The sequence below is a fragment of the Betta splendens genome, chromosome 16, assembly GCF_900634795.4.
Source record: "Betta splendens chromosome 16, fBetSpl5.4, whole genome shotgun sequence".
In the NCBI taxonomy this organism is placed as follows: domain Eukaryota; kingdom Metazoa; phylum Chordata; class Actinopteri; order Anabantiformes; family Osphronemidae; genus Betta; species Betta splendens.
Window position 1 is genome coordinate 4,369,287 of NC_040896.2, and position 15,187 is coordinate 4,384,473.

The following is a 15,187-nucleotide window of genomic DNA, read 5'->3' on the forward strand; positions in this document are numbered from 1 at the left end:
GACAAGACGGATGTCTCCAAGTTTCAGCTCTTGACTACTATTCATGCTTTTGCATACAGTATCTGTCTAAAAAGTTGATGAGCTGAAATAATATTCCTGATGTTTACAGTAAATAAAGTACTTTTGAGTTGCCTCTGTAGGTTTTGCTGTTTTAGTTTCTATCAGTGTGCTTGGATCTTTGATGTTTGTATTTCACTCTGGTATTAAAGAGAAAAAATTGGTTGAAAAGCAATTGCAGTCGATGACGTCAGCAAGAAATCCTGACAACCCTCGCTTTTCCTTCTATTATGGGCAAATTGTCTGGCTGTGAGGCAGCTGCTGGTTGGATGTCATTAATTGATATTTCCTTTCTGGACAGAGAGGGAAGAGTGTGTGGAAGTCCCAGGATGCCACCCACTTGCTAACTGGCATCCACATGGCAGTATCCATGCATACCTGTTTCTATGGTAACTATCGCAACCATGGAGAGAGGAGCATGTGGAGGGAGAGGTACATGTACTGTAGGTGGGTGAAAGATGGAGTGGAGAGGCTTAACAAAGACATTTCCTGGATAGCAATCTGTAAATACTAACAGCTTGTCAAGGTTAATTGAAACGAGAATCTTAATGTTGATTTCCCTATTTATTTATTTATATGGATAAACAATTTTGTTCCATTCCTTCTGCATTTTGTCCTGTAAGGTGTGTAAAATACTACTTAAATATTCCTTAAATTTTAGAATGAGTGGACTTACTGTCAGAAATTCTAAATGAATTTCTGGAAACGGTTAAAATACCCTGGGTGAATGCATAGGCACGTTGAACAAAAGCAAGAATTCCAAGTTGTGGGAGATGTGTCAGAGCCTTCAGTCTACTGTCAAAAGGGTATGTTGTAAGAAATGATGAGAGAAAAAAGACACTAAAGGTTAAATATTGTGGAAGCATTCTGGCTCGTTAAGTGTGTGAGACTTTCATTCATCCACTTTGTGTAAATGCACTGACACTACATTTCAAAAAGGCGGGATGAAAGCTATAAAGTTGGCAAGCCAAAGTGCAAGACAGATAGTAGAGTGAGGCAGAGCTGTAGTTAATCTGACTAATCATTCTCTTTGAATTTCTATCAGGTCATGTGAAAAGATTTCACAATTTTAATACATCTTTAGATGAGCTGGAGTTGGCCTCATTTCATAACCCCAACACACACATATGCACACACATGCTTTACCTTTATGTATCCATAAGTCCCAATAGGCTTAGAAACTTTACCTCTAAGCTGTGCTACTGCTCAGATCCAACTCTTAAGGATTTAAGAGATATATTTTCTCAGTTTCATAGTTCCATCTTTCAGGCTGGAACTTTGACTGGTGAAGCCAGGTGCTTTTACTAAATCTTTACTCAATCTCTATTTTTTGACAATGATATACTAGCCCCTTACTTTCCATAACAGTGACACTAAAGACACTACTGCATAGGTTATTTTCCCTTTAAAACTATATATTTAAGGTAAAATTCTTAGTTTTCCATTAGTAAAATCCTACACATCATCACTTGCTCATCAGTTATCATAAAGTTGTTTTACTAACTGGCAATAATGTGGCTTTGTAAATAAGACAATGAAGTACACTCACTTCAGACTGTACATGATTACACGGTCTGTGTAATAAGTTAACTTAATTATCACCATATGTTTTATTTACAATTATAATTTGTCAAACAACATTTTCTGAAGCAATAGAGCTGCACCACCATGCACTGGAGAGATCCTATTTAAGGACAGCACAACACACAAGCACACATATAGTTTTATTAAAGTTCAAGCACTGTACAAAAAAAATCAGAATTCAAATGAACGCTCAGTAGCCGTTAAATTATACAGTGGCAGCCGTTCAAAGTGACTAGCGTTTTTACTGCAGTACCGTTGCGTCGCCACGGTGCAGCGAGTGTGTCACTGACTGAAGATTTTAATCCTGCAGCCGGCTGAAAAAAGTCGGACGGAGTCTCAGTTTAACCCCAGGTGGCGCCGGTTGATTAGAAATGCCTTCAAGCACTTACGCGTAAGGATGTCCGACTATTATTTCTACTGAAAACACTGTAGATCATTTCCATTAAGTTTTTACTATTAAGGTATCTGTGTGTCTCAAAACATGGGAAGTGTGAAGGGCAACAACTTATATTTCGTTCACTGCAAATAATTGTTCTGGTGGTTTAGAACAGACTGGACGCCACAGCAGCAACACGCTTCTGTTTTCATTCATCACTCAGCGTTTCGACGTCTTTAAATAGCAGCGTCTCTTCAAAAATATGATACACACCCCGCTCTAACATCTGATACAATATATTGGCTTCACATAATTCCATGACATGGGTCGCGGTTGTAATTTTAATTATTGATGCACATGGCCAAGTAAGAACGTAAAGCGCAGTCCATCTGCGACTACAGCCGCGCTTATTAGTTTAAACTACACAAATTGTTAATGAGAAGTTTTCCAATAGTCGTAGATTTTACGTAAATAACCGAAATAATCATAGGAATTGTACAGCAGTCCTGTCGATCGTAAGTTTGACAGGACACCAGAACTCGCCAGATCTTACGCGTGTTACTATGACTTGTTTGACTGCGCGGTCTGGTAATGAGTGGGCTGAGATGACTCTTAATCAGCCCGTGTATGTTTCAACATTTTCATTTCCCATCCGTCCATCCAGCCACTTTAACCGGTGTTTTCGTTTCTCTCGCGATGAGCGGCAAACGGATTTTAATAATAAATCAAAACCAGGCAAAAATATTAGTTTTATACAAAAATACACAGAATTGGAGTCATGTGTCCAGACATAAACGTGACAATACACAATGTCTTAATGGATGTTGCAAATGAACAGGCTACGACGGAGAAACGGGGGGAGTGCGCATAGAGAGCGAAAAATTAGTTTTGACTGTGACGTGTAGTTGTAACTGAATGAGTGGCTGATGTGACTTATTCGGCTCTGTGTAACGTTTCAAAGCCTTGATTCCCTCCGTTCTGATCCATCCACTAACGGCTTTCACTGTTCTCTTTGCTAGAGGCGGCAAACACATTTGAATAAAAAAAACGCCCTACAAACCAATAAACCGAGCAAAAATATTTTTTAATACAAAACACGCTGAATTGGATTTCAAGGTCTATGCACATGCAAAATCACTTTTGGACATCTGTCCGTTTATTGAATCCCCTGGGTCACCATTAAGACACTCCGGGTGTGTAAAAAGTATGCCCCCTATGATTTCAATTTTTGAGTAGTTTCAGCAATCCGGTTCAAGAACCATCGTTTCAAAATGGCGGACGGGACGTCTGCATTCGCTTGACAATCACAGAACCAGCTCAAACGACACCGCGGCTACAGTAAGAAGAGTAGAAGAGTGCTCCCTCAGTGAGCCAAAGGTTTGTACAGTTACAGCAGTATAATCATTTGTTGGCCAATATGCAGTTTGATTTGACAGTGTTTATTGACGAGATTTGCATGGTCACATTTCAGTATTTTGTATGATTTGTGTCTATCTATAGTATATGTCTATGTATTTACCTGTATGCAGTGGGTACAACTATTTGTAATATTTTAGCTGTTGACGGGTAATTTGAACTCTAGTGTTATGGTGCAGATTATGTGGAAATGTGATGAAGAGACACCTTCAATAAAGTTCCTGCTGGACTCGGGTGTCTATGGAGGAGCCTTGTAAACATCCCTGTACCCACTCAGCCCTCTGAGCAGATTTGAGCAACTGACAGGAAAGGGGGTCTAATGTCATGCTAAGATTAACAACCGCACCTATAAATAAGATGAAAACGTGTTTGCTCCACACACCATTAAAAACTATCTAACTTACCTCTTATTTATGTTTAGATCTGTAAAGGGTGTGAGATACATAGAAAAATACTGGTCATTTCATTAATCTGATGCTATTTATCTAGTCACCCTTCTAGGTGGTGGTCAAGGAAAACCGCGGCATCTCCATCTGTACAGCAGCTGCACTGCTTGCGATGTCTTCCACACGTGAAATGACAAAAAAGATCCTCACATCTCCCCAGCCAAACTGCCATGACGTATACGTTCCCTCCAGAACTATGCTTTCAACATAACTATGGATTCACCCGTTCATTGTTGTGGTTGCAAAATGAACGTGACGAAACTTATCCAGCATTATAGTGCTTGTGCTTGGTTAAAAATAAAGTTGGCTTTGACTATTGCTGTTTCACTGAACTATTTTATGTAATGCTAACTAATCTAATGAGGGAAAAACAGACAAATATTTTATAATATTTCAGCTTTTATTGAGGTATTGCCAAAAAACAATTAATAGGTATTTCCACGGTGTGGTCTAAGTCCAACATAGGTGGCTTGTCCCTCAGAAAACAACTGCCATGATCCAGACCGGGAAGGTGGGATGACTTGAACTCTTTGCCCTAGAAGTCCCCAGCACCAGATGCCAGCTCTAGCCTAGATACTTGCACACTTGAGATTGACACACAGGAATAGTACTGAAAAAAAACAATACTACATTTCTATTACTTATATTTAGCAATTGGCTATACACCCTTACTCAAAAGACAATTAAAAAATATTTAGGTTAAATATATATTTAGAAACACAAAAACATGGTTTGTAAACCAGAGTCCCAGGCCATTATGATTAATCGTAAATGTGTAAAATGTTCTAAAGTTTTTATGAATTTGGAATACGATTTATTCATGCACTGTAATTGTCTAATATTACTGTAATTAAATGTGTTCTGTATAATGAATACACATTCAATCAACTAAGGCTCCAGTCCTGGATCATCAAACCATACATGACAGTAGGTTTGGAGGCTAAGTTAGACACTTTAGTTAGATTTTATTGAAATTTTATTTATTATAAAAAGTAATAAACACGTGCAATATCTTGAACGCAATAATTGCTTGTCACACCATGCTCTGTAGGCACACTGTTCATAACATTTGGAATTTAATTACAGACAATACGGCAAAATATAAGCTGCGCTTGAAGATTCCCATTATAGAAAAATTATTTACACAGCAGCAGAGAGAAATAAAAAAAACATGTTAAAGATTGAGTTTATATGAGTTCATCAAACTATGCCTCCAAAACAGCGTAGTTCGGTTATGAATGATCTGTTGTTTATAATTCAGGCTGCTAAATTTGCAAACCATAGTATTAGCGTTAGCAGCTAATCAAGTTGTGATTATATAAATTAAATTTAAATTAAACGGAATTGCCAGGTATGAGTACTCTGCTTTTTACGCCCGTGGAAGGTCATCCACTTCAACAGCCTCCCATTCGACTTTCAGATCGAGTCAGATTTTGGAACAAACCAAAATGGTAAGTTAGCCGAGTGTCACTGTTACAAGGATTCAGTGAACGTGATGTTTGATTCCCACTGGCGGATAACGGCTATGCGCTTCTCCAAAGGGGGTGTGGTGATCAGTTGAGTTCCGACACATCCGGAAAAGAGCGTTGGGACGGAGCTTAAAACACACAATTTTCAGACGGGCCGTGGTGGCGATCTTACAGCGGTTTATGGCAATATGTAAGTTACAGAACCGTACTGAGAACATAAATGTCAATTCTTCAGCAATGGTGGAGCATTGCGTTAGAGAAAAACGAAAAAACAAAAAACCCCTTGGCTTTTAATTTTAATACCAAGCTATCGCGGGGATGGGCTCGAGGCAGCAAATCTTGCATGAGGAGCTCCAGACGCCGCGTCGAATGAAACACGAGACGATATAGATACTGTGATGGTGTGTCATACTCAGATGACTTGGATCTGAGTTCGACCCAGCTTTTGTTTGTCTCATGTTTGCTCACAGTCACAAAGGCAAACTTCACATCCCTTCCCCCTCCTCCGTAGAGGCGCATAGAGATGCTAATGTGTTGCCACCACTCGATCAGCAGGTGAGAAATACTTCAGCTCCGGAACAAAGCTCCATAAGAGACTGGGTAGTATCGGGCAGCGTGATCAGCTGCAGGTCTAAGAGTCATTAATGCAGCAAGTAGTTTGTTCTCCTCCCCAGTTCACACACCTAAAGTGTCCTAACCAATAAATGCGTTTCCAGATTGACTGGCGATGCCGCACGGGTTGCTCTCAGTTACAGCAGCTGTTTGAAGCAGGAAAAGCAAGTTAGCTTCCTTGTCGTGCCGTGACAAGGCCATAGACAAGGAATTGACTTGTTAATGATCTGACCAATTTTTATAGTTTTTACAAGGCGTAATATGAGCTTCGTTTGATCGTTGCCGTATTCCACAGAGAACGAGGGACGAATAGTTATGCTGGTAATTGCTACGATCTTCTGTCAATTAAATACATAAAATGTTTAAAGTCTGAGCCGATGTTGTCTCTTTGGATATTAAAAAACAAATGTTGAATGTTCTCAAAATAATTAGATTCCGCCTCTCTGCGGTCCCAGGTTTGTTTTTTTCATTGAACAACGTGGTGTTACCGGTGGCCGACCTATGTCTACATCATCCTTATTCACTTTTAAATGTGTATAGGGTGACCTTAGTTGGTATTCCTTTTTTATTTTTTTATTTTATGTTTGGGAAACGTGGCATTTCAATTACTGTGATTTTATTTGTAATTAACATTAGTTCCTACCTGCCCTTGTTGACGGGGGACAGGAAAGAGGTGACACGTGTTGGGTAAGAGCGGCGCAAAGAAAAAAAGTGTACATGTGCCGTACTGTCTTGCCATGTCGTGCATTAAAGAATAATACCACGTAAAGAAAATTGTAGCCCGTACCAACAGCGAGAAATCAGGGTTACAGTAGCTTGTCTGCCACAAATCGAATGCTGCACGCGGGAGGGTGCACCGTTCAGCTTTTTATTTTCGGTTTTAAACTGACGTAATTTGCCATAACTTACTAATGTACTTAACTATACTAAACACTATAATTGTCCGCCACAGGCGACCAGCGGTTCGTAGTTTTGGGGATCCATGGATAATTATTATGAAAATGTTATCTCGTGGGTCAAATGATAATGATGAGACGCTGTTTTCTTTTGCCAATAATTATAAAATGTTGAAAGATGTGCCTCCCACTGAGACTCGAACCGGGACGAAAAATTTACAGACCACCCTTCTTAACCGCAGGCCAGACTGAATTGAAAAGTGGGTATGTTTTACAAGAGGCTATATGACATAGTTAACAACGTTGTTTTAGGACAAAAAGTGGGAGTCAGTCGCCACCTACAGACCAAAAGGACGTAACACACTCTTCACGCAGGGCATACAAGGCGCTGACGCGTCGCAATCGGGGGCAAAGCACGGTGGAGGTAGACACTTTTACCGGCTGCCACTGTATTATGTAATGTTCTGCTGACAAGAAATAGTGAAATTTGTTGAGTTTTGTATTTAGTTTTCTGCAAGGTCAGTATTACAGATCATTTATCATGTTGTAAATTTGTGCTAAACACAAACTGGATTGAACTGAAACACAGAAAGGAGAGTGGTGACAGACTAGGCATTTTATAACTGCACTGTGTGGTTTATATTTGAACTTAGGACCATATTAGTCAATGCACTCAATAAAAGTCAAAGAAAGACAATCCTCGTTTCTATATATATATATAACTTGACTTTAATTCGTAAGTATCTGAAGTTTAGATTTTGTATTCCTTTCAATTCAAAAATTTTCTTTGTGACAGAACAGCAGGGTCAGTAGTGATCTGTTAACTCGTGAGGAGGTACAATTTATGTAAATGTCAGCAGCAGTAATCCTGTTAAAATATTTAAGTCATAGTAAGGTGTGCTCAGCAGTAGTTTATATTTTGAGGTCAGTAAAGGTTTAAGACATTTATTTCTACAGTCTGAACTACAGTCCTTTAAAAGATTGTTTAAATTAAAATAACTAATAACATTTTAAAACTATATAAATATTAAAACAGTTTGGCAATAAATACTGTAATTAATTGAATATGATTTAATTTCTATGCTTATCTGCATGTTTACAGGCTTAAATAAGCTGGCTAAAAAGGAAAAAGACAGTTTTATTCACCAGAGATGCTCATATAGCTTCATGATCAAAATTATAATGTAATAATGGTAACTCTTTATTTGAAGATGTCAACATAAGGATTCATTTTTATGGGAAAGTAGAAAGTGTTGATGTAACTTGTACAAGGTTTCATGATCATTACTATTTATGCTATACCCCTCTACTGTATATCCAGTTTAAAACAGCTGCTATACCCACTATAAAAAGCCCCATTAGATTGGTCACCTCACCTCAGCTCTAAGTACAAACTACAATCTAGAACCTTATTTACAGTCCACTGTATGCATTCCAAAGCATCCACATAAACTAGGGCAAACTAAACTCCTGCCATCCAAAATAAGAATTTGCTGTGAAGAAGACAAACACATTATTCTCATCCTGACATATACATTCAGTACATGTCAGGATATTGAGGTATTAATTATGCTAGATTCAAAAATATTAATAGTAAAATGATTAATGGATATATAAAAATACAATGAATTAAAGCAGTCATAGCTTTTGTACTTGAGTAAAATGTGAAGAATTACAAAGTCTCTTATATCATGTACTGTTACCAATAGTGGACAAGATATTAGGTAATTAACAAAACTTTATAAAACAAAAATTTGATTATGTGCAATGAAAAGTAAGAAATAATTTATAGTGGTGCTCTGAGATGGACATAATACTGTATGCATAATGGAGCTGTCGCTGTATAAACGGCAAACTGTAGCTACTGTATTGTATTAGCCAGGTCACGGGCGTTTCCTGTTGTTTTGTAATAAATTGCTTTAATTTAGACTAAAACTGTGAAATACAGACTCGTCTACCAACTAGAGAATCTTTTCCCTGTGCTCATCGGTGTCTACTGAGCTGATAATTTTTCCATCAGCCATCAATGTTCAAATATCCTATCATTATTTCCTTTGGCATTTTTAGATTATAAGGAAAGAAATTTCATTGAACCAGTTTGCCGAATAGTTTGACTGTGCACCCTTACAATATTTCTAATTAAATATCAACAACAGTCACAAAATGGGCAAAAGCGGTTCTCTTGTGTTATTAACCTCTATCGGCAGATAAAAGCCGAGCAAAGCAAAGAAAAAAGCCACAGCTGATATGTCATTAGCAACTGGATGTGTTGCAGTGCCAGTCAGGTGGTACTGTGATAAAACCCAGAAAGCAGCATAACCTGCCAGGATGATAAACAGCTGCAGGTTCCGCACAGGACTAGAGTCATTGTTATAAAATATAAGTTTGCACCGTTTTGTGTTTTTATATCCTCTCATCTTGCAGACACAGGGCTGTAACAATTGTTTTTCATTTTTCTCCAATGTACGTAATGATCGTTTTCACATGATTAACAGTTTCCCAGTTTCACCCCTTAGTGTCGCCAACAGACCAATAGCTGTAGAAAAGTACTTACACCAACCAGTGAGCTACTGTAGATCTACGCACATTTTTACTTAACATTGTTATTGACACATCTGAACGCAGGTGTAGATTTGTACTTACGCCAGGTTTTCATGCGCAAGTACCCTTTGTACACGAGGCCCCTGGTAGGCATCCAGAAGGCGTCTGAAACGGATCCTCAAGCGACATCAGCTGTGGAGGAGCGGTGGCTTTATTCCAGTCTCCTCTAGAGTGACAGCTCCGTACCCTATCTCATTTCAGCCACTTCTACCTTTGATCTAGTCCCTTCAGTCATGACACACAAAGCTCACGAGCATAGGTGTGATTTTGTCATAAATTGTGATCTTCTACCTTTTTTCCCTAATATGAAAAAGTATTGGTCAAAAGCCAGACTGGAAGGTGGTGATCCCAGACTAAACTCCCTGCTGCACCTGGCTACATCTTGACATTTTTTAGACTGACAGGGAATACAGTGAGGCCATTGAGGAGCGGTCTATCGGCTAGATATTAACAGGATGACAGAGAAATTCCAAACACAAACAGTGATATACATGTAGGGCTAAGGAATCCAATATTTAAACAGGCTGAGTAAAGATTTCCCTCATACACAGGTCCTCTACACTGTATGTTTCAATATACACTAACCTGCCACAAGAGTCTATATTTGACTAACTTTGTTTTTTCACTCTTAATTGTGTTTCTCCCTCTCTCTTCCTCATCTACAGGTATCTTCAGTCTCAAAGTTGTGTGTCTCCAGTGTCCAATTGCTAAACTAACCGTCCTGTCTGTGTTCACATACTGGTCCAACCATCCTGCCTGTATGTTCAGTTAATGGGTCCAACCATCCTGGCTGTGTTCTATTTGTGGCTTGCATTATATTGCTGTTCTTCTCTCTCTTCTCTATCTTTTACCCCAACCGGTTGAGGCCTATGGAGCTAGACTGGAGTCATATGTCTTAAAAGTGAAATATAATGATTTGAAACCGAAAGCGTAAAGTGTATTCAAAGTTTTCCAATTCAAACATACTTGTGGTTCAAAGTTTTTATGTTTTGGGGTTTCAAGTCTTAATTTTTTACTTTCAAACCTTTTCTCAGTTACAGGTCTTTTTTTCCTCCAGGTTCTGTTCTTTTTTTTCAGGTTCAGCTCTGTTTTTTTAAGTCTGAACTTTCGGCACCACTTAGCGTGAGGGGGGATTAACACGAAGGACCTATCAAAACGACTTATGGACACATTGCCCTTAGGAGCTGTGGGAACTGGGAGAATTTTGTTTGCAAGTTTTAAACTGAAACTGCCTGAAAAGTTTTTAAACTCCCTAAAACTTATTTTAAAACAAACGTATTTTGCACATCATATAGTAGGTTTCATCTGTCCCATCAGAAAGCTTCTGTCCGGCTGTGGTCCATCTGTGGTAAACACATGCTGGATAACGTCTGTGCAGTAGTTCACTACTGTGAACAGTAGTATGAAAACATCATCATCATCATCATATGAGAGACGACTGATGGAGCAGGTTTCCTTGCTCTTTGATCATTGCAGCCTATTACACAGTACAGCTCAGGCCACTGTAGGTGCTCCCACAGTAGTACGACGCCCGCATCAACTAGAGTTTCCACCGAGCGCATGCAGTGCTGCGTTCACTTGATGACACTAACACTGATGTCATGGACTGCTAGTGCTTTTCAACCAATTTTCTCTTTTAAAAACTTAACACTTGAACACTTTTAAAAAGTTTTTGTAATAAAGCGAGTTTTAAATATGTTATAAAAAGTATTTACTTGTCTTTGTTTTGGACAAAATGGGCAATCAAACACTGGGTAGACAGTTTAAAACTTGCAAACAAAATTGTCCCAGTTCCCACAGCTCCTAAAGGCAACATGTCCATAAGACATTTTGATAGGTCCTACCTCTTAGACGTAATTTATATTGAAGTTTACATTAAGTTAAATATCTACCTAAATTACAAAAAAAATCATAATGCACCCTACTAAATATTAGTCTTTTTTAATGTACAATTGCCTCTGCCTGGGGGCTGCTACATAACATGTATAGTTTTATCATTTCCCTTAGTTTGACCATTTTTTTAAAATGAAAATTATACAAGTGTTAGTGTGTGTGTTAGTGTGTGTGTATGTGTGTGTGTAAGACCTGTGTTCGTAGGATTTCTCCTTTGCTTAGCTGCATGTCTCCGGTGAGTTCTTTAACAGTGATGCCTAGTGGTTCCAATCGCTTACTGAAGTAATTAGTCATCTCTGCTGCCAAGGCCTTCATTGGAGCCACATATATAATCTACAGAGAGAGAGAGGAAAATTGAAATAAATGACATGAAGAACAAAGAGAGATAAACAGGGGATTTTTAGAGTATGGGGAAGCAGTTTCTATAGAGTGGTAAAGGAATGATGGACCAGAAGGACGCTAGTGATAAATGACCAAAATGAGGCTAGATCATTTGGTTCTTTTTAACCTGCAAAAATGTAAAAGATGATGCCAGCACACAACATATTATTTGCTTTTCTTATTTTTATGTCTATTAAAAATCTCTGAATGAACTGAAAAACATACTTTTTTTCAATTTACAGATCATCCTCTTGTTTCACTGCCATTACGCACATACACCAGCTACAAACAGTAACAAAAGCAGCCCTTTATTACTCTGCTAATATGTCTTTCCTTCACTCTCATGGAACAACCGTGATTACAAATTCATAGTAAACTGCATATTATAGGTCCAAAAGCAGGATAATCATTATTAACAAAATCGGCAGAGTTTTAAAACTTTAAATGATTACTTATGATAATTATAATAGTTCGTTTTATTTTAGTCAAATGTTAATTAACATACTGCCCCAAAATGTGTCATTGTCTTTTAAACATGTTTAAAGCAACAAAAATATTAATTTCATTACATGGTTAAGCTATGTAAGCTATATTAATCACTGGGCAGTTTTGATTTATAAATTAGACTGTATTTTTTAAACCACCAGCTCTAGGAAACCAGGGACAAATCCAATTTTGATCAGCCAAATAGCAAATTCTCAATTTTTAGTTGGCATGTGTTAGTGTCAGACCTTGAATTCATCCTTCTTTATGACACCACCTGGCTGCAGATGCTGGCGGATCTCATGAAGGACAGTGAGCATGGCGAGTGTGCGTCTGGCACAGCAACCAGGGAGCACAGAGACAAAAGGGATTTAGGTTGGTGTGATAGGGGAAGTCAAACAGGAAGGAGATGGGTGCTAGGAGCCTTCCTTGAAGACAGAAATAGGCCCAGACCCAGAAAAGTAGGAAGGAAAGAAAAGAGTAGAAAGGGTGTATAGTAGACCCAAGGCGGGTGGAAACGAAGAAATAAAACAACAGGGACAGAGCGCGAAAAGAGGAAGCTAAACGAGGTGAGGGGAAGGCAAAAGGCACTCACAGAGGACAAAGGAGGAAAGACAGGGCGGGAAGAACACGGGTGAGAGAGAGAGGAGGAGAGCGAGAAGCGAGAGAGAGAGAGGAGAGATAGAGAGAGAGAGAGTGAGAGAGGAGAGGAGAAAAGAGAGAGAGATGGAGAGAGAGCGAGAGAGGAGAGAGATAGAGGGATTAGAGAGATAGAGAGACACACACACACAGAGAGAGAGAGAGAAGAACAGATGAGGAGAGACAGAGGATGAGACGAGAGAGAGAGAGAGACAGATTAGTGAGAGACAGTAGACAGAGAAGAGACAGCGAATACAGAGATCAGGAGGAGGAGACATAGACAGTAGAAGACAGAAGAGAGAGAGACAGAAGAGAGACAAGAAAGAGAGAAGATGACATAGAGAGACAGATAGATATTACAGAGAGCAGATAGCGAGAGAAACAGATGACAGAGAGAAGAGAGACACATATCATTAGATGAGATACAGGATGTAGACAAGATAGACAATATACATATAGATTACATAGACAGATATACATGATAATTAGTAGAATAGATATCTATGACAGAAGACAGATACACTATAGATACAGAGATAGAGCAGAGATATGGACAGAGAGAGACAAGAGAGACAGAAGATACAGAGTAGAGAGGAGTACACATAGATAGACAGAGAGCAGCAGAGGAGATACATACCATGAGAGAGAGAGATACCAGATAAAATATAAGGAGACATAGCGATATCAGAAATATACAGAGAGATACAGAACATAGACATATAGGAGAACATAGGAGATATAACATACATATAGGAAGATATATAGTAGATAGAGCCAGACATATATGTATCGTAGATAGAGAGAGAACAGAGGTATATAGAGATAGAGACATACAATTAGGGAGAGAGAGAGAGCGAGAGAGTCATATAGATAAGAGAGAAGAGTAGAGTACAGGACAGAGATAAATAGTAGAAGACATAGAGGGACAGATAGACAGAGACGCACATTGAGAGATACAATAGATACAGAGATAGCCAGGGATCGAGACAGAGAGACAGATACGAGAACATATATAGACAGATATAGAGATACACCAGAGATATACATAGAGTATACATAGATATACATACAGATATATATATATACACAGAGCAGAGACAGAGTATGATACAGAAAGACAGACAGATACGAGATATACAGACAGTAGACAGGAGATATACAGATAGAGCTGATACAACGAGTAGAGAGATAAGAGAGATAGAGAAAGAAATGATAGGGGATAATAGAATAGAGACAGTGGATAGAGTGTATATCTAGTATGATATCAACATATATGTCTAAGAGATATAGTCGATAACATATATTATAGATGATAGATAGAGAGACGACCATATGAGTAGAGTATAGATATAGAGAGAGACGACATACAGATAGGTAGAGATAATGAGATAGTAATATCGAGCGATATATAGATAGGACATAGAGAGATGAGATATATAGCTACAGTAGCCTAGACAAGATATAGATATAGATATATGAGTATAGATGAGATAGATCTCTAGTATACAGTGTTCTTCAAAGCACATATATATATATATATATATATATATATATATATATATACATACACACACATACACACACACACACACACACATATACACATATACATACATACATACACATATACATACATACATATATACATATACATACATACATATATACATATATATACATACATACATACATACATATACATATATATATATACATACACACACGCACACACACACACACACACGCACATACATGCATGCATATATATATACACACACACACACACACACACACACACACACACACACACACACACACACACACACAGTATATACAATATATATAACAATTGATAACCTAAGCTCGTAATAACCTAATAATTTATAACCCCTAAATTGGGGGGCAGTGGCCTTCAAATGTTCTAGGAGGCATTAAATACACATACATACTGTATAGGTTTGGTCAATGTGCATCAGACTCATTACTGAATAATTCTGTGGCTGAATATAATCTCTTCAGTGTGCTGACACACAGACAGGTGAGCAGTAACAGCATGTGTCAGTAAGAGAGTTTCTATAAAAGCATGAAGGAGGAAAAAATGCAAGTGGTAGGACCATCTGTCAGTCAGGCTGCCCTACATCTGCCTTCACTATGGCAACAGAGTGTGGATGATGGCCCTTAATCTCACACTGCCTCTGATAAAGAGAGGAATGGCCACTGTGAAGGACAGTCAGTGCCCCCCACAGATGTGCACGGTAAAAACACACAGCGTACGTAAAAGAGTGTGACAGCAATCATCTTCTGCACAGGTGAACCCTTTCAACCATGAACACA

The 15,187-nt window shown here is 38.5% G+C and overlaps 1 long non-coding RNA gene across 2 annotated transcripts; it reads right to left on the bottom strand.

Moving 5' to 3' along the window:
• Positions 1–6,253: 6,253 nt before the first annotated feature.
• On the bottom strand, positions 6,254–12,539 carry LOC114843045 (uncharacterized). Of its 2 annotated transcripts, none has more exons than XR_008692797.1 (3): positions 12,463–12,539; positions 11,543–11,683; positions 6,254–6,298 (listed from the first exon to the last, which is right to left on the bottom strand). It is a non-coding gene; the product is annotated as an uncharacterized LOC114843045 (long non-coding RNA). The 2 variants fall into 2 exon arrangements; XR_008692796.1 differs by lacking the exon at positions 6,254–6,298 and adding an exon at positions 7,131–9,589.
• Positions 12,540–15,187: the final 2,648 nt, after the last annotated feature.